General features: G+C 36.6%; 1 pseudogene; it reads right to left on the bottom strand.

Moving 5' to 3' along the window:
• Positions 1-10,707: 10,707 nt before the first annotated feature.
• LOC102062344 (pre-mRNA-splicing factor ISY1 homolog pseudogene) lies at positions 10,708-11,743 on the bottom strand (annotated as a pseudogene).
• Between the last annotated feature and the right edge of the window lie 16,064 nt (positions 11,744-27,807).

Here is a 27,807-nt window from a genome sequence, read left to right on the forward strand (position 1 = left end):
TTTCATACCTTCAACTTATTTAACAGGAGGGTATAAAGCATAACCACAGATCAATATTGCAGAGACACAGGGCCATAATGGAACCTCCTAAATACAACTGAGTAAAAATAAGGTAGAAACTTAGAATATGATTAAGTGATTCATACCATTATAAATAATCTGTTCTCTCCTAAATTATTATCCCTAGGGAAAACAGGATCCAAAAATAAATTGAAGTATGTTAAACACAAATGTACACCAGGTTAAATATCTTTCTTGAGTGACCCCATTGACCTCCCACTTAAGCTAACAGAAAGATCTCTTAACAGGCAGCCCAAGAACTCTAAAATTCCTGTCATTACTGATACTGTCCAGCCTTATTTGTAATTGTGGTAATAGAAAAAGTTAGGTGAGTTCTCTGCAGCTCTATGGATAATTGAGCTCTTTTCATTAGCTTATGCTGATAAATCATGGTAGGTTTGTGGCAGAGCACGTAAGGGTTCCCTGTTGTGTACTTGAGTGTGAACTCTGAGACTGTCTGAACATGTGCACCAGAACTCTGGGCTGTTAAACCTTGAGACTTTTTTCTTGTAAGAAGTAAAGAGGATGCAGAAACAGCTCTTTCTGGTGATAAATCATGGTAGCTTGGACATTCTTCTGAAAACTGGAGGTTTACTGATTCAAGAGGGTTTGGTTTCTTTTATTTGTAACTTGCTTAGAGAAAGGTATATTTTCAAAAGCCTGTGTTAAGCTTTTAGAACATGGTGAGTGTCTTTGTGTATGAGTAAAAAAGACATCTCCTTTCAACTATTGAAGAAATAAGTAAGCTCCCTCTCCAGTCTGCTGCTTGGAATCTTGTTTCCTTTAGAGATTTCTTTCACAAAAATTGTTTGCTTGAGCTGTGAGCCAGAGTTAATAGTTACTGTGTATTGATATTTTGAGCACCTGGTTTTTCAAAGCTATAAAAGGAACTGCATTACAATCAAGCTACTGCATTTTCCAGGGCTTGACAGAATGACATTTCTCACACCTTAGCCCCAAGCTTTTATACCTGAATGTTCTAACTTTCTAATGTTGACAAAAGCAAGTAACAAAGCAAATCTTGCTACAGAAGCACTAAGTTACACATTCCTTGGTGTCTGCTCACCCAGAATCCTCACACACAACTCAGTGGTCTTCGGCTTTGTATTTTCCAGTAGCTGGGGCAGCACAGTGGAGGATCTTTCCTGTCAGCATTACTAAAGAATAGAATAGATAGTTAAGTTTGCATATTTATTGCAACTGTGGTCATTTCCAAAGTGTAGCGTTATTTATTAAAAGACATGTTTACATTACCAAATTTTCTTTCATTTCATTAATTACCCCAGCACTTCAAGAAAAATGGGGTGGAAGTGCAAGTTTTTGAATTTTAGTGAGGTTCATATAAGGGCAAGTTATGGTCGCCTCTCTAAAAGGAGAAGAAAAGGAGGGAGAAAAGCTTTAAGGGAGTTTGCAAATAAAAGCTCTTCTTTCCTTTTCTCTCTATGCTGGATCTTCGTTTAATCCCTAAACATCTTGCTTGTATCATAATGGTTATTATACATTTAAGTGTAAATTGCAACTTATATAAACTTAAAACTAAGGGGTTCTCCTGTTTAAGGTCAATGTGATTTTCCTGTCATGTGCTAAGTACATCTAACATACTGTCTGTGACATCTGAATATAGAGAGAGATTAGAAGAAAGGTTTCTGTTCTCTTCCTTCTAACAATTAATCTAAACCTTAGTTGTTTTTATGCACTATTTTATCAGTATTGTTGCTATCACTTTTTGTTTTTCCCTATCTCATTTCAGTTTTTCTAGTAAATTGTTATCTCAACCCATAACCTCTGCCTTTTTTTCCCTTTCTCACCAGGTGGGGTGGGGGGGAAGGGAAGCACCTACTTGAGGCATAATTTCCAGCTGGTTTTAAACCACAAAAATTTTAAACTGAAATGTTTTCTAATTATTCTTTTAAATAAAATTCTGTAGGAAAATATTGATGCTGATGTTAACTAAAAAAGAAAAAAAGAATATGACTACCAAAAGTCTAAGCCCCTTGTTTGAACAGGGTAATAAGAAGGTCTATTTTAATTATCCCCTGATACTATTAGTTATCAATTGTAAAATACATTTCATCTGCAAAGCATCCTGTATTATGAGAGCTGGTGTTTGGAAGCTTGTGCTAGTTAAATTCTGATTCTTAATAATGAAACTTTTAATGATGAGGATAACTAACCAGTGGTGGAAATTAGAAATGTGGTATATTCTCAGCTTTTAAATCAACACTGGATAGCGTTTAAAGAGATCCATTATGTCTTACACAGAAATTATAAGATTGGTATAGAAATTGGTGCATAATTTGTCTGCTGTAAAATAAATAAGAATTGATAACAATATTTTCCTTTTGTTTTAACATACATAATCTAAAAATAATGTGTTTGTTTAATCTCAGTTCTTAATTACAGTACTCAGCATGAGTTGCTGAGATCAGAAAGGCCAAGCCAGATTAGGATTTAATAAAATGCAAGTTAGAGCACTGCTTTCAGATTTTAGGATTCTGCTGTATCATTGTTAAGGTCAATGACTGAAAATATTTTGATATGGTAAGGATCTTATTAATTGAAACTTAATGACTAACATCCTTACCTATTAATTTACAGCTATGTATTTAAATTTATTTTAAATTTTTCATGTTTCCATCCCCACAACATATATATAGGAAAGACAGTAATTTTTGGTTCTAGTGAGTATGACTGCTTTAAGGACTTAATAAAATCAATTCAACAGATGTCCCAAATTTAGGATCTCTTTTTGTGATCTATCAGCTACAAGAAAATGGGAACCAACAGCATAGGGACATAAGAATCTTGAATCCACAATGTGACGTCAAATACATGACACAGAGATGCTGAATAGCTCTTTGCAAAGAATATTTTCTATTTTCGGAGAGAACAAGAGAATTCCTGACCCTTTCCAGACTTGACTCTGGATATCTTTGGTGACTGTGTAACAAGTATCACTGTGAATTTTTTAAGAAGAATTTCCAAATCATTGCATTTATCTGTTATCAAGTCACAAGAGCAGATGGGATATATGAACATAATAGGCCAGTTTTCATTATGATGAAGACTATACATGTGTGAAACTTATTTAAAGTGAATAAGTCCTAGAGGTGTCCACCTTTAGGTCCCTTTTCAGGTGTACTTAAACTGGGTGCAGCTTACCCAATGTCCAGCTCTGGGTAGACATGGAAAACCTGACTTTCAGACTCCTCTTTATGGCAATGTAGGTGCAGCTAGTGTGTCTGAAAGGAATGGGTGCAATACAGAGATGAGCACAGTCTAACAGAAGCTGGACTGTTGAACAGTAAAGCAGAGTATGATCATTGAAAAGTTCCTGAGTGAGCTAGAGAAATTCCTTCAGTTTGAGTAAGTCCTGAAACAAAACTTGTCATTGGATTTCTCCAGACATAATTATGTTCTGCACACCATTTTCATGACTTTGCACAGGAACAGTGTAATTCCACCCTGCTTCATTGTGGACAAAGAACAGTCCATTTACATTTATAAATTCTCCTTTTTGCTTGAAAAATATCTGTGGCTATTTCACACTTTTTGTTCCAGTTTAAAATATGAGTACAAACTTCTTTAGACCCAAGAAATATGAATGAAATTTAAGTGAGTCTTCTATTTTCATGACTTTATCACTTAATTTACTAGAAAGTTAATATGGATGATTTGAATCGCTTAATAATCTGACCAGTGGGCTGAAGGAAAAATTCTGGATGTAAATGGAAAATTACAAATTTCATTTTTAATACCAGGATATATTTTCTTATGGCTTAGAAACTCTGTTGGTGCAAAGGAAGAAGAAGGAAGCTTTATGCGCATTTGAAAGCCAAGCAAGTCAAAGTCCCTTATCTGTTCATTTGCTAATCAGCTCCTGCCCCTGTTGATCTACAAACATCCATACATGAATACAGATTTTTATAAAAAGTGGGACAAAGATGCACTGCAGAGTGAGTTTATGGTCATGACACTTTTGATCTTGACTATTTCTTATGAGGGATTTGTATTTTCCAACTTTTGTTAAGAAACACAAATCAATGTAATACTACATTGATCAAAGATCTATTGTCTTTAAAATGGTACTAATAACTAAATGAATTCTGCTGCTTTTAAAATTAGATCATTCAAGAATGTAAGGATGCAAATTTTTCAAATATTTAGCTTAAATGTACTTAAAATTGATAATGAATTCTTCTTTATTTTTCTTCGCACTTCAGGATTCTTCTTATTGCCAGCTAAACATGTAGTCCATACTAATAACAGAAATTTGTCGACTTGTTAGTTAAAATTCTCCTGCTACTGTATCTTTCTCTAGGGAGGACACTATTCAACAAAATCTGAAGCTCCCTCGTGTTAAGGAGATAATTCTACCCAATCTATCCACTTCAGTTCCCTCCCTCAATAAAAATGACAATATCCTAATGCATAACACTTGAGAATAGAAATTGAAATAATCACTTATAAATTTATCCACAACTGACAGCTTTATTAATCTCTGTAGCTGTTGTCATTTGATAAAGAACAACATATGATAAAAATTCTGCAAATTGCCTAATTAGGCATTCTGCAGCAGAAGAGCTGCTATTATAACAACCAGTAATCAGGTAGAAGACCAAAACAATAACATTTGTCTTGGAAGAGAAAACTCTTTGAGAATCTTCCTCATTTATGATGATCTAGCTACAATCAAGGAAAGAATAATGGTTCTTAGTCAATGGCAATATTCTGGCATGTAGCTATTACTGCTAACAGATGAAGAAAAATTCTTGTGTTTGGCAGGAAATCCCTCTTGCAAAAATACCCTGGAGCACATTTGTTACAGCATACACAGAAATATATCCTAGAACCTGAAAGCAGTCTTCATCAAGAGAGCAGGACTTAGAGGAAGGAGATCAAGAAGACTTTCTTCTTTCCCCTGTCTTTTGAAGGAGAAACCTAACTAATTTCAGTAGAGATATCCAGGGGAAAGCCTTTAATGCAATTCCTTTCAAACATTAATAATGCCTGAGTCAGTAATGTATTTTGTCTAATGGGGTTGATTTTTATGAGGTCATTGTTTGGCATCTTAGTATGACCTAGTTGCCAAATATTAGTAGAAAATAGGGCTTTGGTCCTTTGAGAAAGTGTGACTAAAAATGTTTATTTTCTTCAGTTGACAGTAAATGGAGCCTAGGCTAAGTAGTTAACACTGCAAACACCTGATGTTATGTGTGATACCTTAGAATGTGTTGTGCCTCTGTGTTTGCTGCTGGTGTATATATATTATCTCATTGTCAGTGCGTCACAGATACTGTAGTCCTTCAATTAATAATTAAATTCTCTGGAAATGAAATCACTACCAAGTTTTGTAACTTTCATAAATCTGCTTTTTAAATGTTGGCTCTTTTATCTTGCCTTTGTTTGTGTAAATGGCATCTACTTTTCTTATTAAACTACCATTATCTCAAACAGTGAGCTTTTAAATCTTATTCTTTTCTGTCCTCTTGAGGAGTGCGAGTGAGAGACAGAGAGGCTGAGATTTCTTGCAGACAGGCCAAGTCAACCCATCACTAAATCAAAAGCTGGATGGCAGGAGAGCAGTGGATATTTTCTGTCTGGGCTTCAGTCAGGACTTTGAGACCATCTTCCATAAGATCTTCATAGAGAAGCTGTTCATATGTGGGCTGCAGGAGCAGACAGGGAGGTAGATTGAAAACTTGCTTGGCAGACAGAAAATTATATGAAAACCCCATACAATTATTGAAAAAGAGACCATTTATATTATTTCTACAATAATAAATTGAGTATTTATTTTATAAAAGTATTTTAACTTTTCCAACTTAGGCTTCTAAATACATGTACAGACATGAGTAATACCTTAGAGTTAGAAATGAATACAAGAAAAATAGGTTATTTATCTGCTTATAATGGATTTTAGTAAGAGATGTGGATACAAAAATAATATTCATAGTAATATCAATAGCAAAATTCAGGAATATGTACCTGACACAGGTACTGGGTTCCTCATGACTAACTCAATTCATACATACTTAATGGAAAAGCAGAGAACATAATAAACTGCATTACAAATACATAAGATGATGATTTTCCTTAGGGAGAGGCATCTGAAACCACATTATTTGGGCGACTTGGAAGTGTCCAAGGCTTTCAAAACATGCCTTTTATCACATGCAGAAGTATTTTATACCTTTTGAATTTCTCTGGACATAATTTTGTGGATCTATATTTTTCTAGATTTCTTTGGAACTGGAAAAATCCCATTATATTCTCTCATAATACTCAAGCTCCAATTTGCTGTTTCTTAAAAGATGAAATGTACTTTGAAGATCTACTGTGAGCTATTGACTTTTAAGTTCTTCTGTCACCTGTTGACACTTCATTTAGGAAATATGCCAGAGAAGCAACCCCTACCATAGCTCTACAGACCTTGTATTTTCGTTCAACCATGTATTTTCATTGAGCTAAGCAGCTGTGCAAAATCCTTAGCAATTTGAGAAATCCCTTTGTCTTCTCTAGTCCTGCTAGTTTTTTGAGTCCAAAATAATGAAATGCTATGAGTAGAAAGATTGGGGAGGACTTTTGTTGGTTTTGGGTGTTATTTGTGTGTGTGAGAATAGCCTCTGGCAAAATTAAATACAATACAAAAAAAAGATTGAAGCATAAACAAAATCTACAAATGGCATTAGTAAAGCCTGCAAATGTGATCTTTAGTAACAATTACATTATTGTGCAAAACATAAGTATAATTTAGAAACAAATGAGAGACCAAGTTGTTACCTCATTTTTCATGATTTTTTCTTCCTTCTTATAATTCCACCTTTCCAAAGTTCTCTTTTTAAACACTTTATCAGAGAAAGTGTGTACCAAAGTAGTTCTTATCCAATATAACACAGAACAAATGAGAAATATAAAATAAACGATATATTCCTTTAGATAGAGTTTGTTATTTTTATGCAATGAAAATGTATTTAGATGTGAATCTCCAAAGGCTGCTATTATTGTAGTACATTGGTAATGTTTTGGAGCCAAAATGGGTGATCCCTTTTTTTTATTTGATTGTTTCTAAATCTGTTTCCACACTTGTTTGTGCATTTTTCTCTGATATAACTGTGCACCTCTATTTCAAGCTTAGTTTAGTTAAAATCTGAAATGCATTGGATGATTGATTGGCTTGCTGGACTTAAGTCTACCCTGAAAATTGGCATGACCTGACCTTGTAATGTTCTATCTCTCTGCCCTGTCATAGCAATTTGAATGAGACCCATATTTTAATAGCCATTTATAGTGCTCCCAAATGCCAAAGCTTGTCAGCTTGGCTATGGCCTTTACAATTATGAGTGGAATTGCTTCCTTGTGCTCAGGAATGGCTTTTATGCTATGCTGTAACCTGATATAGATTTTTGTGTATTTCCTTGCTTTTTAGAGCAAGAGTGAGAAAACACATATCACATCAATTATAACTTTATTCTTCTTCTATCCTTACCTCCTCCCACTTACACTTTATGGCTTGATTGTTAGGTTGTTGGTGTCTGGGCTTGTAGCAAAGTTAGGTGTTCCAGATTCTGCTTGTCCCTTTCTTGAGCACAGCACTAAAATGGAGATTCTGTTTCTTCAGTGTCTTTCAGAAAGGTTTTACACCAGAATGAATAGCAAGCCGGGAAGGAAGCCCACCCATTTCCTTTGCTTTTGGAGGTACTGAGGAAAGACACAACGTAAATTTTAATTCTGGTTCCTTCCTATCAAGAAATTCTACCAAGAACTTCACTTATAAGAAGGCTGAAAAGAATAATTAATACTGCCACTAAGAAGTAGTTGTTCTACTAATATATCCTCTTTCCAGTGTCTTTTTTCCAGATATATCCATTTTTCTGGCCTCTGCGAAGAGGCTGAGGCTGCCCCCTTGCTGGACGCATCCAATTCCACCTGGAATGAGCCCAATGCAGGGCACAGCTGACCTTATCAGCAATAATAGTGGTGCTTCTGGGAAAAATGTATTTAAGCAGAGGCAGAAAACACCACATGGGCAGAGGAAACAACAACAGAGGCAGCACACAAGTCAAAGGAGGAGTCAGTACTCCATGGGAGGTTAGGTTTTTCCTTGTGGCCTGTGGGTGACCTGCACCACAGCATGCTTATCCTTACACTTAGTACAGCTTTCTTTTCAATGAGAAAATACCAACATGAGCCAACCTGAAGTATTTTACCACTCACATGTGTTTAATGAACATGATTGAAAAGCATGAGAAAGAACAGGAATTTTGTGGGATCTGAAAGTAAAAGATTATAAAAAGTGAGTAGTGAAAAGCCTGAAAATTCCCAGTGTTCAAAGCAACAAAAATAATGGAGTGAAATGCTAGCTCTGGTTGTCATGCAATCATTATTAGCTCTCTGTGGGTGTTGTGTGAAGCTCCAGGAATCTGGATCCCATTCTGAAAATTCCAGACATGCTGAGGCAGTGTGCATACAACAGGTCCAGTTTGTACTGGGTGAATTAGTTAATCAGCAGGAGATGCCTTGCACACAGAGTCAACTGAGAAGAAACTCAACTATCAGGTTTTCTGAAGAAAACTTTCTTTGAAATTCTCCCACTATTGTGTCAGAATTATTGTGTCTTTGTGTTACTGACCTTCTAGGTGTCCACATAATGTGTCCTCTGACTTGTGTTTGAGCTTAATCTTGGAAATAAGGTTGATTATGTGTATTTGTATCAGTTCTGAGCTAGGATGAGTATAGCTTCTGCTGAAATAACGCATATCTTTCGGCATTTGCTATTTCCCCACTCTGCCATGGTATTTACTGCACTGTTTATTTCTCTCCAGGTCACATTAGAATGAAATGTGCTGTCATCAGAAGCCATGAAGTGCATCATAAAATGCCACATGTTGGCCCTACCAGTAATAGATGCAACTCCAGGACTTCAGCAAGGTGTCCTTGCTCAGAATAAAGTTGGTGCCTTGAAATACTAAGAAAAATCATCTCATAAAAAATTATATCAAAAAGGAAAACAGTAACTCATAACTAAAATTCCAAATTCAAATTCAAATAAAAGGGTTCAGTAAGCCTCTCTGTAATACCTCTGGACCCAATTTCTTGAAAAATTCAAGAAATATAGCTATAGGTAACCAAACAGATACTAGATTTTGGTTTCTACAGTAAAACTATTTTCAGCTCAGGGATATATATGAAAGCAAATATGTGAAAGACTTCAAACCAAAACAGACAGAAGGTGTGAGCTATTGAAAGTATAAGTCTATTACTAAATTTCAGGCTAAGATTACAGTTGTGGATGTATGAATTACATACATCCATTTAAGTTACTGGTAGTAAAATAAATTTAAATAATGCAATTTAATTAAAATAGTTGATTATCTCATGGAATTATATTAGCTAAAAACCTGGAAGTTTTTTAAAGAACTTATAATTGCTTCCAAAATATTTAAGAAAAAACCAGAAGCTGCAAAGGTTTTACTGCAGGATCCTGTGGGTGATGATGACAGAAGCCCTCTTTTCAAGGGTTGTGACTTTCATGAGTGCCAAACCAAATTTATTTCAGTTAACATAAAATTAAATTAAAATAGATAATAAACCATGTGTAGAAGTGGATCTTGATGATAGACTGTGATTGCTGACTTACAAACCAATGCTCCAAAGTTTATTGTAGCTGTAATTCTCCAGGAAGAATGGCCAGCTAACTGTTCAGGTTATTAACCTGCATGTGTGAAGTGCAAATGCTTCAGCAGAAGTCCTCTGCTAACACTTCAGGATTGTACATAAGTTTACAAGTTGTAAGGAAGAGATTATTTTTGAGAATGTTGGCATGGGCCATCTTGCCTTCTTGGCAAGAGTCACAGAGTAGGAAAGGAGCTGAAATGTGGTAGTCACAACTCATTTAATCACAGGACCACTTTCTGATGTAACATAATCCAATAAAATGTGGTATGACTCCACTGCTGTCTATTAAGGAGTTGGTGCAAAGGTTCCACAAGAACATGGGGGAAATACTTGTATTAATAAACTGAATTAGATATGATAATGAGAATGTCTCCTCTGCATCTAACAGTATGATTTGTTGATCCAGATCCAAGGACAAACTTTATAGAAACATACACAAAAGGATTTCTCCATAGAAATCTGCAGTATTTTATGGATCAGGATTCTGTCAGAGATCACATTTTATACTCCTACTGTATAAAAATGGGCTCTTTGGACAAGTTAATGAATGAATGATTAAAGACACTACTAAAGTAGCAAAGCACAGTCATATTTTAACAGTACTTTTCTTGACCTCTTAGATGTAGAAAAAAGTTTTATTTAATAGAAAAAGTGAGTTTATTACCAGAAATGTTAACATTTTAGAGGGATGTCATCAATCTTGCTTTATAATCAACCATCAAATATTTGTCTTGACACTTCTATAAATCGTTCTGTTAATGCAAAAGTTTAAATGAGAAAAATACAATTAGAACACAGTTTTTAAAAGCATGAAATTTGAGTCCATAATAAAAGTAATAAAACTGTTAACACTGTATTGAAGTTTTTTATTTACAACCCATTGTATAATTTGTTAAATTATAAGAGAAATATATGGACTACAATTACAAATATCAAACTTTATTAAAGTAGGAAGTTCATATTATGCAACCCAAACCTAGTAAGTTAAAAAAATATACATTTTATATGTCCTAGTTTCTGCAGATTTATGTATTCTTTGCCTGGATTTTCTTATATTTTTGACTGTAGAGTGCTGTTTTAGTCAAAATCATCTTCTCTCTTCAAAGAAAAAAAGTATATATCTTGCAATGTAGAAAAGTAATATTTGTAGAAGAGCTTCCTCAATCTGCTGTTGAGTTGGCACTGGAACACGTGCAATAAATTTCTGTTGGCCATCTTCACCTTCTTTCTCCTTGCCACCTTCCTCATCAGCCCCTTCTTCATGGATACCATTGATGTTTTCTTCCTGCATCTCCTCACCTCTTGCAAGTTGTGCATCTCTCTCCACCTTCAATTTTTCCATTGATTCAACTTTCTTCTCATGTTCCTGCTCCAAGGTCTCCAGAATCCCATCATCTTCATCCCTGTAGCCACAGTACTCAGTGTTGATGTCCTTCATAAGCTTAGCCCGGGTCTTCCATGGGGGTAGCAGGGGTTCCTTTCAAAAAGTTCTCTTAACTCCTGGCAAGTCCTTTGCAGCTCCAAAGTATTTGTAGCCTCTGTTTCCTGGAACTTTCACTTTGTGATCTAACATTTTCAGGCAAATCCTAGCACAATCAGGACCTTCCAGCTCCTTTTTCTGCATTCCCAGTGTCCTTTCTCTGTCAGAAGCTTGTTAATTTCATCATTCAGGTCCCAAATTCTGAATTCAAGCAATGCAGCATTTTGGATGTGCCACTTTCTTAGAAATCTCCCCAGTGATCTGTCTCCTCCATTTCTCAGCTTTGGGCAGTTCATTACACTCTGATGCAAGCAAAGGCTCCTTGACTTTTCCTTCCTCAAGCCCCGCTGAATGCACTGCACACACAGGAGCTCCACGTCCCAAAACTGAACCCGGCTCTGCTTCAGAAATGTGCCAGTGAAACCCTCCTGGCACAGAGTAAGGAGGCAAAGGTACTTTTAGGATTGTAGCATTGCACCATACCTTTATAACTGAATAATCCTGCACAGAGACAAAGCCACCCATTTATTCGGTGGGGCTTTTATTTTTCAGGTTTTTCAGCTTCTCTGTCTTTTTGTTTCACACAGTTCTTTGGCTATATTTTCCTCACAGCTCTGGCTGTTGCTAGCTTTGGCTGTATTTTTGCGGCTTTTTGCTGCTGGGTCGGGCTCACATCTGGTCTTTTCCAGCTTTTAGCTATAGGGACAGGCTCTGCATGCACTGTCCTCTGTCTCCCTCCACTCTGCCTGCAGGAACTGGCTCCTGTCCTCACACTGAGTCACCAAAGGTCATGACAGCAGGGGTTGATTGGAGACGAAGACAACACACACCCCAGAATTCCCATGCAACAGCACTGTATTTTATTATTCCTACCTCCTTAAACAGGAGGGTTTGAATCTCCTGCCCAGACAGCTCATTGGTCTGGCTTAAACACCAGTGACATGTCTGTGCCAGTGACATGCCTGCAGCTTAGTGTGGAACATGACTGGGTGAAGTCCCTGTAGGCATTAAAATCCATCCCATCACAGCTCAGCCCAGGGGCTGGTTTATGGAACCAGGCTGGGTTTCTTATTATAATCAAAATAATTTCATAGTACAAGCTAGCTCCTACTGTATCATGCACCTTTATCCACATTCCAGGCTGTATGTTTTCTGTCCCACACCACAGGACAAATGTACCAATGAAAAAGCAGTATTTGTTAATTTTCCAAAGAGTATAAACACTGCTCATCATCAGACAGTTTCTTCAATACATATGGTGTTAACCAGAACTCAGTGATCCTCCCTACAGGAGGTGCTCTCACCAAAATATCTTTGCTCCCAAACCTGGCCTGACTAAAGAGTACCATCTTGGATATGATTACTTTCTGTGGTTGAGATGGGCATACACAAGAAATGGGAAAATTATTTGAATAACTTATAGTAATTTCAAAAAGCCTGACAGTTTAGAGTCTAAACCACATTTTCTAATGTCAGATGAAACCCTGCTATAGACATACACACACATACACACACACACACACACACACACACACACACACACAAATCCCCTTTGATTGCAGTCAACTTTGAATGTGACCTTAACCCCACAGAGATGAGTATTTCGGTGTATAAACTTCAACAAGTTGAAAACAGTTAAAATATTTTCCCAGAAACATTTTCTATGAACTGTAGTAATCAAAAGGTTTCCTCTGACTTGCTAAGTAGTGAATTTCCTATCTCAAAATAAAAGTAAAATTTAGCTGAATCATGCACTATATTAAACATGAACAATTTATTTTTTCCCTTGTGGTCTTAAAGCAGGACCAGTATCCTAGGATTGCTTTTATACAGTATTAAGACTTTACCTTCCTTTAAAATAAATAGAATGCTGATATCTTAGCTACATAATATAAATGTAGGATTTTCTCTTTTCTTTTTTTGGTCCACAAATGTGTTTCATTAAATGCTATTGTTCAGGCTATACATATATATATTGTTGGCTAGTACTCATTGTCATAGCATACTTATATTTTTAATTTAATTATAATTTATAATTTTAGACACAGAGATTCAATACTGAATAAGTTTTATTTTAACATCATCCTTTCCCCTTTCCTCCCCTACTTTTATTCTCGTGAGTTTGCACTTTCAGGACTTATGCTTCTAAAATGGTATACAGCTTCAAATCCTGGAAAAGTCAATGCCAGTCTGCAAGTCATTTTAACTTCTCTCTGAATTAGAGCATGTGTCAGTGCCACAGTGAAGGCTGAACCCAAAAAACAAACAGCAAGGGTAGCATGTGCTTGATGAAATTTACTTTAGTCTCCTTGCTATTCTCTAGGAGGGCCACTTACCCACAGAATGTGAACCTTTCAGTATGGAAGTGAAATACCAGGTTTGCTTTCCCACCATATCACGGTGGAATACATATGATACAGTTCTGGCTGCCAGAAATTGTAAAATCTGTCTCTTCAAAAGAAGCAAGTGGTTCATATCGTGGCTGCTTTCAGGGATCTATAGTTTCCTTTGCTGATTGAGAAATGGCTCTAAAAAATTGCCAGTACTACAGGCTGTAAAACCCCATCCAGAGAGCTGCCAAGTGTCTTCCTTTGCTGCTGAATCCATTATCGTTGAGGCACATTTAACATGTCCTTGGCTGTGCTTGCAGCCACGAATCACTTGGGAAAAGTCTTTCTGAGTGGTCAACAACTCTCCTTAATTTACCAGAACTGCTTGGACACTCTGCTAATCTTATTTAACACACATTGAAAAGTCACTGACTTTTGTGACTTGCTCAAGATTTCTCATTTGTATGTTATCCAACCTATGTTCATTTATCTTGTTAAACATTACATTTCAGTAAGCAAACTTCTCAGTTCTGGTGTCTTTATTATTTTCTATGCATATCTCTATTTTATTCTTCCTCTCCTAGTATCCTGTGTTGTAATTTTTTGTTGTCTGTCTCATATCAAAATATATTCCTGGTTTTTTTTTCAATTCATTGTATCATGTCTTTATTCATTAAAAAAATGAAGTTTTGTATTCTTTTTCCAGGTTCTATTTCCCCAGTCTTTCATCTACTCTCTTCAATTTTTTTCTTATTTCTTCTGCTCTTTATATTTATCACATCCTTGTTGCTGCTGACATACCCACAGACTATCTCACATTTGCTCATCTAGGCATGTTCTCATGAAGCTTATCTCTTTCTGCCACTCTCAGTGTAAAGACTCTTACCTTCCTGCCACTGCCTCCTTTTTTTTGTACACATTTTGAAATTCAGTCCAGTAGCTCCTTACATACAAAGATAAGCTACAAAAATGTTGCTAAAAGTATATTAAAAAAAGAGAAAAAAATCCACAAACCCAAGAGTACTCACTTTTTGGCAGGTTTTGTACCATCTTAGGCTTCTATCCTGTGCGTTTTTGCCATTAGCATTCTTTTCTAAACAGTAAAAAAGAACAGTGTCAGATGGAAATATTACAAAAACTTCAGCACTTAAAAAAAAGGACTAATTAGAATAAAATGAGAAGTGTTAACTATTTTTATTAACCAATTGGGCAGTGTTATGCACAAGTGAATTGACTAGATAAAGGAAATATGGTCAATCTCATGCAAGTGGAACACAACAAAGTGAGAGGCGTTGAGTTACTTGAGGGAATGACCAGCAGAGGTGGAGAGGACAGAGAGAACAAAAGAGTAAGGGAAAAATCAGCTGAAGTGGGAACAGGAATAGTAGAATGCCTTGTATATGATAACAAAAAGGAGTTGGATATTAGGCCTGCTATACTAACAATTATTTCTGTAAGTTATCTTTTATATATAGTGTTGTATTAAACAATAGGATATGTAGCTGCAGTTTGATGCAGATATCAAAAACCTCCAAAGTGGTCTTTGGGGTATTTAAAATATTCCAAGGAATACTTTTCCAAGTATTTTTATTATATGTAAAGAATAATTTACAGAAGGGATATAGATATCTTACCAAACTACTGTACACAAATCTGATCAGCCAAGTGAGGAAGGAATAATTGAAGTATAGAAGCAACAGATTGACTGATGCAGCTGAAAGCATCTCTCTTGTTAGAACATGCTAAAAGGGCTTGTTCTGCTAAATCTTCAGTGAAGGCTGAAATAAAACATGATCACTCTTTTCCCATAAGAATTTTAAGGCCCATATATCTGGGCAGTGTGAGGACACACTGAAATAAAAGGGTCACACTTGTATGAAAACAAATGGCACATACTGATCAACAATAAATACATGGTAGAAGTATGACTGTATTTTAATTACTGCTGTAAAAAGAAGTAGAAAGGCTTAGAAGCAATTGATTTTAAGATGAAATTTGCTATATTTCTGCACAGGTTTTTGTGACATGATAGGGAGCAGTATTTGCTGAGGTGTGATGTCCTGTCCAATTCAATATCCTCAAGGGTTATGCAAGCTAATGCAATACTGATTCTTCACCCTAAACTCGAAGATTTATTTTTCTTACTGCAGATCAGAGCCATGACAGATTAGCTCCAACTGCTCATCCAGTTTGTATTGCAGCACCAGTTTATTGAGGTAAAAACTGAAGTGTGAACTTTTAACATGGTCTGTTGTTCAAATGCATTATACCTTAAACATAATGGTCACTGTCTTATTGGAGCAAAGTAGGATATTGTTACTGGACTGTATAGGAAGCAAATTTTGACATTTACTCAAACCTTGCCTTCTGTAGAAAACTGTAGTGGGGGAAAAGTAACATGAAAACAATTTAGTTTCAGAGTCTTTGGAGTTTTGGTTGATCTTTTTCTGTCTCTACAGAGACATCAAATCCAAACAACATCATCAGGAAATGCAGTGATGGAAGCATTACATACCTCAAAAATCCATTGATTACCTATCTTTTCTTGTAGTTGCAGCCATATAAACAAAATGCTAATGAAATTCAATATTAATCTATGTTGAAATATTTGAGGATAAACAGTTGTATATTCTTAAACATTTAGATACACTTAATTCTTCTTAATAAATTCCTACATTCTGAGAACTTTGGTAAATCATTGAAGATCCCCAAAACTGCAAATGAAAAATAAAGATGTGTAATTTTTTTCAGTGGTTACAATATTGTTTTGGCAAGTGGAAAATTCAAAACAGAAGTTGCTAGCTAGCTGCACAATATAGGAAAGTTCTCAAATTTGAGAGATGCTGCTGGATAGGATGAATCTCTCAGTGAATGAAAGTATAATGAATATATGAATACTCATAATTACTAAAAAAATTAGTGAAATTACTCTTTTTCACTGTAGAATTCTAATTTTGCAATAGAATTTTTTCTTCATTTTGTTCAAGTTGAAAATATTTCTGTTTGTAGTTCTGAAAAGAGATATTTCTTCATACAGTCAGTTCTTAGAACACCATGAATATGAGCAGAAACATTATTTTTATAAAGGAAAGGAAAGATATATGTGCCATTTCCAGGGGATATTTGCTTGCACTTGCCACATCTTATCCAGATATGGATGCTGTGAAAGGACCTTTCTGGACCATTTACATTGCTACCTTTCTCCAGGGGTAGCACAGTTAACATTCTACTAGTGAAATGTGCTGGTCCTTTTTGTTTGAGATTCATTGCTGGGGAGTTGTGTGAAATCTTTCTGAATATTTCAGTTGCAGACAAGTAAAATATTTTTAAGCCATGTGAGTACTTCATAGAACATTTGGTGATAGAGTATTTACACCATGTATTTGAGTAAAAAGAATTTGTTAGGACTCTTTAGTGTACTGAACTGCCTGCAATTCCTGTCTGGACATAACATTTCCTTTTCCAAAACCGCTTACTATTTTTGTCTCTCTTGTAATTTTGTAGGATTATGTCTTCTGCTAATGTGACCTGATTTGCATCGCACCTATAAATTGCAGTTAAGCAGCAACACCTCAGAGGAGAATAGGAAATGGCATTTTATCACTTCTGCAGTTGTGTATTGCAAGGTCAAGGCTGGAGTGTGCCTAAGGGAAAAAGTATTAGCCACTCACACTTTGTTTTCTTTGTGATCATGTAAAAGGACTTCTCTCCAGAGATATAATTAAAGCAATTTACACAGACACTAAATCTGTGCATGTGGAACTGGTACAATGAAGAATAAAGCTACAAAGAGAACAAGACAAAAAAAACTGGATTTTTGTCTGATTCTTGACCCTATGGGGACACCTTCCATTCCCCAAGGCTGAGGAGAAATAAGAAATTCAGGTCCTGTCTACCTTTTAGTTTTGTCAACCATAATTGGAATTTGGAAGAATAGGCAGCACTGTAGTTAGAAATCGTTTGTCAGGAAGTGCATTTTTAACCAAAGTAAAAACCATAGAGGTCAATTGTTGATCTCTGTCAAAAGGTAGCAAAATAGAATTCAGAGCCTTGAGCTAAAATATTAATCTTTCTCTTTTTGGTTTCCTAGAACTTCCAAAATCTGTGTAATAACTTAAAATAATAAGAACGTTTTAAATCAACACCACAGCATTTTAGCAAGATAAGAGATTTTTTTCTAACTGCCTAAAATATTAAATGAAGAAAACTTCATGGAGACATGTGACTTCCACATCTGAAGGCTTGTTAAATCAAAAAAGAAGCAATATTTGTATACATTCACATCACAGCAATATGTACAACATATGTACAACAAATTAAAAGAGAAAAAAGCTCACTGCAAAACATGCAGATGCCAGTCTAAATGCTTTGAACTTATGATTCCTGGACGTTTTGCAGCTTGAAGAAAATTGGTTATCCACTGTATAATAACAAATGACATATTAATTTCTGTACACTTCATCATGATAAAACATCCAGAACACCAACTTACAGCTAAGAAAAACCAAATTCTCTCAGTGAAGATGTGGCCTTTTAAACTACAATTAGTATTATCTTTAAGAGCCAAACAACATTACACATTATTTACCTTTGATATATGATCAATCTCGTATTTTAAAGAACTATTTGTTATTTACTGAATTTGATCTGCTGATGAAAAATATAATTATGCCAAGAAGTTGCATAATTAGCTACAACTGTCTGTTCTTGTAATGTTCTCTACAATGTCAAAACATATATTAATGGAAAAAATAAATTAACTGTAAAGTGCTCAGTGCTTGAAACATCAGCATTGACAAAGCTGGCAATAAAAATTAGAACCATTCTACACTTCTCAAAAGCTGGATGGCCTGCTTTTTTTGTATAGGTGAGAGAGTTGTGACAACTGCCTAGTGCTAAAGTAATTTAAATAAATAAAAAAGACCACACTGGGTAAGTTAAAATAGATCCTAAAAAAATCATATTGGATATGCTCTCTGGATCACTGAATGATAGTGTTCTGCCTGCATCAGCAGAGACTACCAGTTGCAAGAAATAGTATAGACAATTACAGAAAAATGTGCTTAGAAAGACATTCTCTTTGTATCATATTTAATTAGTCATTGGTTTATGCCCTGAGGTATAAAGGCTTGAATTCCAATTATTTTATCCTACTTAATATTCATGGTTGTGATTATTCTCTGTCTTCATATCAAATGGAATCTTTCTAGTATTTTACCGAGTTAATATGCATCTTCAGCCATCTGCCTTGTGTTGACTATTAACTTCTGATAATGAGTGCCATTGCAGAATTATGCAATTGGTAAAAAAGCACTTTCATTTATTGCTCTTAGAAATGGCTGTAGTTCGAATTAATATCCCCTTTTCTTAAATTAAGAAATTACATAGGCAAAACCAACCTTACTTTTCTACCTTTATGGACTTCCTTCTAATTATTTTGTAGCCATGTCTGAATGCAGTAGATTTTAACTTTTCCAACAGATAGTCAGTTTCACTATTTGTGTCTTACTTTTTTCATGTCTGCCACATTTTTCCTGAAATCCTAACCTTGGAAGTGAATTTTTTACAAGCGGATATTCTCTGATTTATTCTGTGGTACTATAAAATTTTAAAGATTAGATGTCCTCCCATCTTTGTGTTTCCCAACTTTTTGTCTTTATCACTGGTAGGGGCTGATGAATCCTGCAGTCTGAAAGAGCCAAGGCTGCTGCACCTCTGTTCCGCCAGATTCAGCCAGGAGTGATGCTGAGCATGTTTTCCCAATAATTGACATGCAGGCACCCATGGTACACCTACACATGTACACAGGCCAACCCAGACAGAAAACACTAAGCAGTCACATGAGCATTCAACAACACTAAAAGCCTCATCCTGGTCCCCTCTCTGGCTAATTAGAACAAAGGTTTATTAGCAGGAAATATAAGCATATATATATATATATCTGTATAATGTGTATGTACAACATGCCCAATGATTACCTTGTCGGTGTTTCCCTGGATCCTTGCTCTTCTCAATTGTCTCACTCTCAGATGCAAATGCCCATGTACAAATGAGTCCCAGAAGATTCCCCAAGTCCCAGTGCCTCAGCAGTTTTCCTGAGCAAACCCTGGTGTTGGTAGTGCTGAACTCCTGTGAGTGACACACTCACCCTCCTGGCTCCTGGGTCACCTCTCTCTGCTCTGGATGTTTGCAAGTGGTCACACTGTGATGCACACACCCTGATGTCTCCAGCTGCTGGCACCCCAAACACACAGGCCTGTGATGGGTGGTTTCACTCCAGCCCTGGCACTCAGACACAAATGAGCACCAGCAGAAAGAGCCCCTCCACTTAGGACAACATTTAGAAAGGGATTTTAATGAAAAGACACATCAGACTGCTGATATAGTGCAGGGGGTGCTGATAAGGGCTACCTGTGTTAACCCTTTATCTTCCTGTATTCCTGTGCTTGTTCATACCAAAGCCACCTAGATACCTCTCTTTCTCCACCATTGGTTCATCCCTGAAACATCCCACAATAAGTCCTGTACAATCTCAAAATGCTTTTCCCTGCCATCCCATGCTGTATGAAGGCACTTTCCCCTGGCTCATGGGGCCCTGATGGCTCTGATGGCTCATGGAAAATGGATTTGTAGATGGTGCAGTGTGGAGAGCTTTGTTCAGACATGGCTTATAGAAAAGGGCCATGATCTTAACCAGTACAGCTGGTTAAGAAGTAAAAGGCAGCTGTAAGCAGCAAGTTCTCAGGCTTTTTCCTTAAAAACAATAAACACTGTGTCCTTGGCTAAGTGATGAGAAAAACATGGTGGAAAACATGGAGTCCTTGAGGGTGCTCAATAACAAGTCAACAGCAGGATGAGGAAAGCAAGTATTAGCCTCAACAAGAAACCACAGGTATTAACAACAAAGGAGGGGTTGGCATGTAATCTGTAACCAATGATGAGCTCGGTTTTGCAATATGTATGGGCTTAGTTAACACTACTATAAAAGTGTGTAAGCTGGATCAATAAATCGGAGATCGATGCTCATCAATCGGATGTGTGCTCGTCTCCCTTCACTTTCGTCCGTGCAGGGTGTTTGGGCTCCCACGCCGTTCCCTTTGAATGTAGAGATGAGCTTTAACTTGCATAACCAACTAAGCAGTACTTCACATGGAGCTCTGCTATCATGGAGCTGTCAGAAATGACACTGAAGTGTTTTTCTTAAGTTCTTTCCATTATTTACAACATGTCAGTAAGCATAAATAAACTAATTAAATTCTGAAAACCTGCCAGTCAGAAATGGAGTTACTAATACATATAGACAGATTTAGACACAGATTCAAAACTTCTCTAATAATCAAGACATCTGATAAGTCATCTACCAGATAAATTTGTTTCTGTGGTGTATATTTTAGCTCAGTTTAATTTTTATTAATGTGCATTAGACATCTATGTTTTAGTTCTGCTGCAACATGTAGACATTCTACCTCCAGATATTTAAAAAGATATAGTTTCAGGAGGCCTCCTCTAAACGAACAGAGCAACAAGGTAACAGTACGAAACAAGTTTTCCACATTTTATTTTGCATTAATATGACGGCAATTGCCTTATGTAATTTTATATTTCTTTCAGGTAAATTTTCTATTTGTCATTTAATATTTTTTCTTGGTTTAAAAAGTATTATGAACATGTAATTGACCTTATTTCCCAAGACATCAGAGGTCCAGATTAGCTTCTTTAACTGGAAATCCCTATGCCCTTTGGTAATAAAAATTATGCTGGGAAATTTGGAACATCTGTAAGTATGTGAAAATGGATGAAAACAAGAAAGGAATATGTTAAAAAAAAATCCCTTGTTTATATCCTAAGCATACACTGAAGGACAGATGCTTGTTGCACTTAATCTACTGTAGGTATCAGATGTCACACAGAGTAGCCTAGCTTTTTTGGGGTTGATGTTTAGTGCTGTCAGAGCTGGCTATTTTATAAAATGATGGGATTGTCAGAATCTAAACTTAATTTTCCATGGTCTTGGAACAGACTGGCTGTAAGATTGTAAAAAGAAATAGAAAGCCCTATTCACAGGCTGTGAAAGGTTCATTTCTTTTGTGAAATTAGAGATTATTTTCTAGGAAAAAAAAAAAGTCAGTGTTGGCCTGGAAAGTGGCCTTTCCTACAGCATTTCTTTAAAGTACTTCCTATAACACATCAGTTAATACATTATGTTCCAATTTTACTCTTGATCGTGGGTTGTGGTCAAAATTATTAGCCTGAGAGGATTCCACTTACAGATGCAGTTAATGGCTAAAAAAATTGGGTTACCACTATGCAATATCATCTTTTAAAACAATTTTTCCAGTCTAAAGGCTTGCACTTACAATACAGCACGGTGTCCACAGAAGACATTTCTTATTTCTGTTTATTTCTTTGTAGTGAACAGTTAGCTCTTTTCTTGACACATATCATAAAACTTTAGTGTCAACAATCTTTGTATTGGTCATTCTTTACAGACCATAGGACATTCTTCTGGAACACTTCAGTGGAAGTGCTTCTTCAGTAGAAATTTTCAGTTAGCGGCATAAGGAAGAGTTTTCTGGATTGACAACAATAGATTGTCCAATTTGCACTTTTAAATGTATTTTTTGAAAATGCTCTCCCCCTAGAATTTATTGTTATTACAGAGATCCAGTACTTTCTTGATTTCAGAACACAGACATTTAACAATAATTTTATCAAGAGAAATTGTCCTATGTTCTTCTAAATCTCCTCCCTATTCCATGACAAATTTATTCCCCTTAAAAAATTGTTAGTCTTGTATGGATCAAAATGAAGCAAAAATATTACTTTTGTCTTGTTCTCTTGTCTGTCATGATTTTTAAACAGGTGGCATTTTGCCTTTGTCATCACTTGCTACAAAATATACCTCAAAATGATTGTTCAACAGATGGTTTCATTGAAGTATGTGACTTACTTTTCTAGTCACTGGTACATAAGTTGTAATGGAGGGAGAAGGGTTCTATACAAGAGTTTAAAATTCCTCAGACTGAAACCTTCAAATGTCATCTACATATGAAAAATGACTGAAACCAATAATGTGAACAAATTGATTAGCCTGTTCAGTGACAGGTTTTTGGATCTATATGTTAATTTTCTTTGCCAAACATATTCTAAAAAGTAACATAGCAAAACAGACAAGATGCTAGAACATCCCAGATGATCCTTAGACTTCCTAGCATTATCTGTTGTGCTGTTAAAAGAGGTTTGTTTGCTCAGGCCTAGAAGATATTATTTGTACAGTTACTGTCAAAGCAAATAAGCTGGAAGAGATACACTGTCTGAAGAGTACTGAAGTGTGCATCTCATCTTTTTCTTCTTCTTTGAAACAGTTGTACATACCAAGTGTGCTTATTTCTTGTGAACTGATTTGTCAGATGGTGTTTATTCATTGGGAAAGATGAAAGAAATGAAATAAAAACTAGAAAGATATGCTAACCAATTAATGGGGATAATAAAGATGATGATGAGAAAAACCAAAGATTTTTCTATGATGTTACACTTTTACATTAGTCTAAGTTATTTTTTAATGAGATCAGTGTCTTTAGAACTGAATTCCATGCAAGTGTTCAGTTGCTCTCACTGGGAGAAAAGTGAGTCCTGAGATGCTCCTTTGTGGTAAGGAGATAGTGATATTTTTATAATTTCATTTGGAATTGGGTAGAATCTAAGGAACAAAGAGAAAAGTGTTTTATAATATAAAACACAGTGACAAGTTGAGGTGTTTTCAGCAGTTCAATAAGAAACAAAATGGCATGAAGAGTCTGAGGTCTGCTTATGTTTCTGTCAGGAACAGCTTTGTGTACCTATTTGGAAAGGGTAAGACAGTTGTTTAGTAGGAATCGTACAGGAACAAGCAGAGGTAGAGTGTCAGAAGAACTAAAGCTTGGTCTGAGAGTGATGTCACAAGCAGGAGAGTAAAACAGCCTAAGAAAGAGAAAAGAAAGAGAAAAGAGGGTATAGCTATTAAGGGTTGAGTGAGTATTAACTGCAAGGGAAGCAAATGAAAAGACAGTAGAAAAAAGACAAAAGCATGATGACATGGAATAAGAAAAATGCAATAAAAATGCAGAAGCAGAGTTGTACTGCAGTATATGATATATGGACATCCTGAGATATTTCAAAGGAGCATAGCTTAAGGATGCATTCTGCTTTGTGTCAGACTGTTCTGCATAAAGGGGTTAGGGAAGACCTTAGGGACAGTGCAGCAGCTTCTCTTCTGCCTCACCTGCCAGGCCATGACTGACATATGGAGTCCAGAGCAGGGAGGCAGCTGCAGCCCTCCCATGTGTGTGTGAGACAGGAGTGCCATGACAGAAAAATGTGAACATGGATTAATGGGTGAATTTAATGCTCTGGACCTGGGTATGAGTGAATGATTTAATTGCCATATACCTATCTCAAAAAAGAAATTGTGCAGGATGTTAAAAGTACTCATATATAGAATTTAAGATAGCTGTCCAGTAGGATATCTTGAACCGTAATATATCAGATCTTTTCATAAGTCAGAATAGCAGACAGAGTCTCCACTGCTTGACTTCTGGCACTGAACCAGATGGAAAAGGCTGTGGTTGTTCCATTGCTGTGTTCTCCAGATGGGTGGCTAAAGTTGGACTGCCTTTTGGAACACAATGGTACCAGGAGCTCTTGGGAGGGTGCTAGTTGACACAAGTGATTTGGAGGCTGTGCTAATGTTTAGGATAATTGTAGGGCTGTGCCTATGCTCTGGAACTGTTGTGTTTACTTGGGAAGGTCTCTGATCCCAAGTTCATTCCAAGTTAGGGCACGAACATTGCATCATGGTGCTGCCACAAATCAGGCTCAGAAGCCTGACTAGCAATTCTGGCAGCAATATTAATGTGCTGCTTGTGATTTTTATATCTTTCTTTTCAAGTACACTTGACTTTATTTCACCCTGAATTGTAACTGCAAGGATTTTCAGGGAAGATAGACATTGTCAGGGAAGAAAATGATGTTGAGCCTCAAGGGAGCACAATGAAACAGACACAGTGTGGGAAGGATCTGACCGGACTAGAGGGAGCAGTCAGTCCAAGAGAAAGTGCTCTGAGAGCCCAGGCTGTCACTTTATTAATACCTCAGAGAAACCAAACCAATGCTTCATCTTTTAGCAGTTTTGCTCTGAAAACTATTTTCTTGGGCTCAGGAAGGCTGGTGCCACAGGAAATCCCCAGCACCAAACTAAATCTGCTCCTACTTTGCAGGTGAAAACATGAAAAACACCAAGCACATTGAAATACAAATGCTTTTTTTATGATGTGTTGTTAGCTCCTTTAAAAGCTGGGAATTGCACCCAGGAGCAGGTGTTGAGGCATCTGAGAGCACCTTTGCCCCTCTGGTTTGTGCCCCAGAGCCAGGTGAGCCCAGTTGGCGAAGAGAGAAGAGGCTGCAGGTGCTGTTTGGCAGCCATGGGCAGGGCCAGCCCCTGGCCCACTGAAAACATTCCCAGGGGAATTTTTTTCTTTATGCAAATATCGCTGGAGTTTCAACTTCTTTAATCAAAAGCACACAAGAAAGTGAAGGGGGACCTTCATCGAAGTGTGACATGCACATGTACTCACTTCTGGTGCCTGAAAGCTTAAAAGTCTTCTAGAATCTGTTATACTTTTATCACAATTCCAAAAATGTAACTTTTTAGTGTTTCTCTATTTAGTTAATGTGGTTATTTCCTCTTTCTTACTGAATAAATGTAAGAAGTGATCCCTGGATTTAACATTAATAACTTGGCTACTCATAATTAAACTATTTTCTGTCGCCCTCCATAAGGAAAGCATGTAAATTTATTCAGGGAGTGGGGTTGTGTTGGTTGTGTTGAAACATTTACCATTTCTTTTACTTTTTTTTTTTTTTTTTTTTTTTTTTGTTTGGTTGGTTTTTTTGTGAGTTAACTTCTATATTGATTATATGAGAAATGTTCTTTAGGAATGATACTATAATAACATTTTGCTAGATGTTTTTTTAAACTTTCTTTTCTTGATTTTGTTCCCTTAATCAGGTTTAATAAGCCTGAACTGTTTAACTTCTATGTCTAGTGAGTCTGTGGTGTCTCTGAGGCTGAAACACGATGCATCAGAACACGGCTTGTGAAATTACTGTCAGTTTCTAATTCTTCTTCATGTCTGCTGGCATCTGTAGTCAGAGGACTCTGGGTTTAACCGCTGTTTTAAATTAAAATATTAGTAACTGTAATAACAAAATTATATTTTGTTAAGCAATAACATTCATTTACATAAGTGTTAATTGCTTTATTTGTTCATCTTTCCCTCTTTTGTCGAGATGGCTTTTTCAGTGGAATGAATGATGCACTATAAATTTTCTAAGCTTCAACAGACTTTCAAAAAAGAATTTTAAATAGAAGTAAATCAGGAACCTCAGTCATTCACCAGGCAGCATTTTTCTTTGAGACTTGGAGAAGAAATACCAAAATTTTGCTTAACTCTCTCCTGTAGTTGCACTGTTTTCAGACTACCTGTAAAATAAAGGATTTAATTCCTTGTAGGAGAGGATGCTTAAGGAAAAATAACTGGTAAAGAACATAAAAGGGCACCCTGCCCCAGTATCCAGATCATTAATGAAGGCATTGAACTGGACCGGGCCATGTATTGACCCCAAGTTGCAGGGGGCTACAATATAAGAAAATAAAGGTGGTATAGAAAGCAATCTCACCCCTTAAGGTGCTGCAGCTGAGCCAGTTATTAGAGATTGGGAACAGGCCTGATGTTAACATGCTGCAGCTGTAGCCAATAAGAAGAGTGTTATAAAAGAGTGTATTGGTTAATTGAAGGGAACTGGAGTCAGCTGGCTGCTGTGAGGATGAGTCAGTGCTTGGAGGAGCTGCCTATGAGAACCATTGAAGTGGTATGAAACTCTAGTAATATGGAACCTTTGCAATAAAATGACGATAGAACTCTTGCACTATAATGACAACACAAAGTATATTGATAGTTATGGCCTCCAACTAGATTTTTGTGCTGCTTATCACCCCACTCTGGGGCTGGTGGTGTGGTCTATAGCCCGTTCAGACAATTTTCAAACCACCTTGCTGTCTGCTTGTTCAACCCATTCTTCATCAGCTTCTCTATGAGGCTCTTATGGGATTCTGTCAAAGGCCCCAGTGAAGACAAGGCAGACCGTAACAATTGCTCTCTTCTCATCTTCTGAGTCAATCCTTTTGTCACAGGTGTTTATCAATGCTGGAAAGCATTACTCCCCATTGGTGAATCCATGCTAACTACTGCTAATGTTTTTTTCTTCCTTCGTGTACCTGAAATGTTCTTAACTTCTGATCTTCCCCACCAATTCTCTCTCAGCATATATGAAGAGCTCCTCTCACTGGCTTGTTCTCAGTGAGATGACACAGGCTGCCAATCACCCTGCTGGCCACTCCAGCTGCCCAAACCTGCCCTGCTCCTTGGCTGGGGGCAGAAGAACAGACGTGGCTGGTGAGACTCCTGCCCTGATGGATCCCCTGTCTGCAAAGATGCATTCCCCAGGGAGCTGCTGACCCTTGCTGAGCCAGGACGCAGCTCTGCTTGGTGATTCTACAAGGATTGCTGGAAGGAATTTTGCTGCTATGGCTTTAGGCAAAAACTTTATTACTAGTTTTTATTCTTTTCACTGAGTTTGTTTTTCAAACTCTTGCTTAGCCTTCATAGTACTACTTTTTACATCTACACTGTCAAAATTTATCAGGCTTTTCATTTTCTTTATCTCCATACAACATTTTAAAGAATACTTTCTGGTTTCTAGTACTGTATTTTGCTTTGCTGAATAGCCATCCTGGCTTTATATTTTCCCTTTCCAAATCTTTTTTAGCAGATGATATGCACTGTTTCTGTATTTGCTGTATGGTATCCTTCAGAAATTTTCATGCTGCTGGGAAGGTTTATGTATCTTACTTATGTCTTCTGTTTGCAGACAAGGCTTTCTCTGTGCTCTGAAGTTAGGCACAGTGGTAGTACATTGTTTGGTCTTTGTTGGTCTTATTGAGATGTTGAAACTACATATAAATTCATATCAGGTTTGGAGAATGGTACTGCTTTAAGCTTTGCACTGCAAAACTTTCACTACATTTTGCACATAATTCACTGACAAGATTCTTGAATATTTCAGTTGTTTTTTGCCATTCTTTGAGGAAATATCACACTAGTTTGAATCCTCTTGGGTAGAAAAGGAGCTGAATTTAACAACTCCAGAGTATGGATGAAT

This window comes from Zonotrichia albicollis, chromosome 4 (genome assembly GCF_047830755.1).
Source record: "Zonotrichia albicollis isolate bZonAlb1 chromosome 4, bZonAlb1.hap1, whole genome shotgun sequence".
Classification (NCBI taxonomy): Eukaryota; Metazoa; Chordata; class Aves; order Passeriformes; family Passerellidae; genus Zonotrichia; species Zonotrichia albicollis.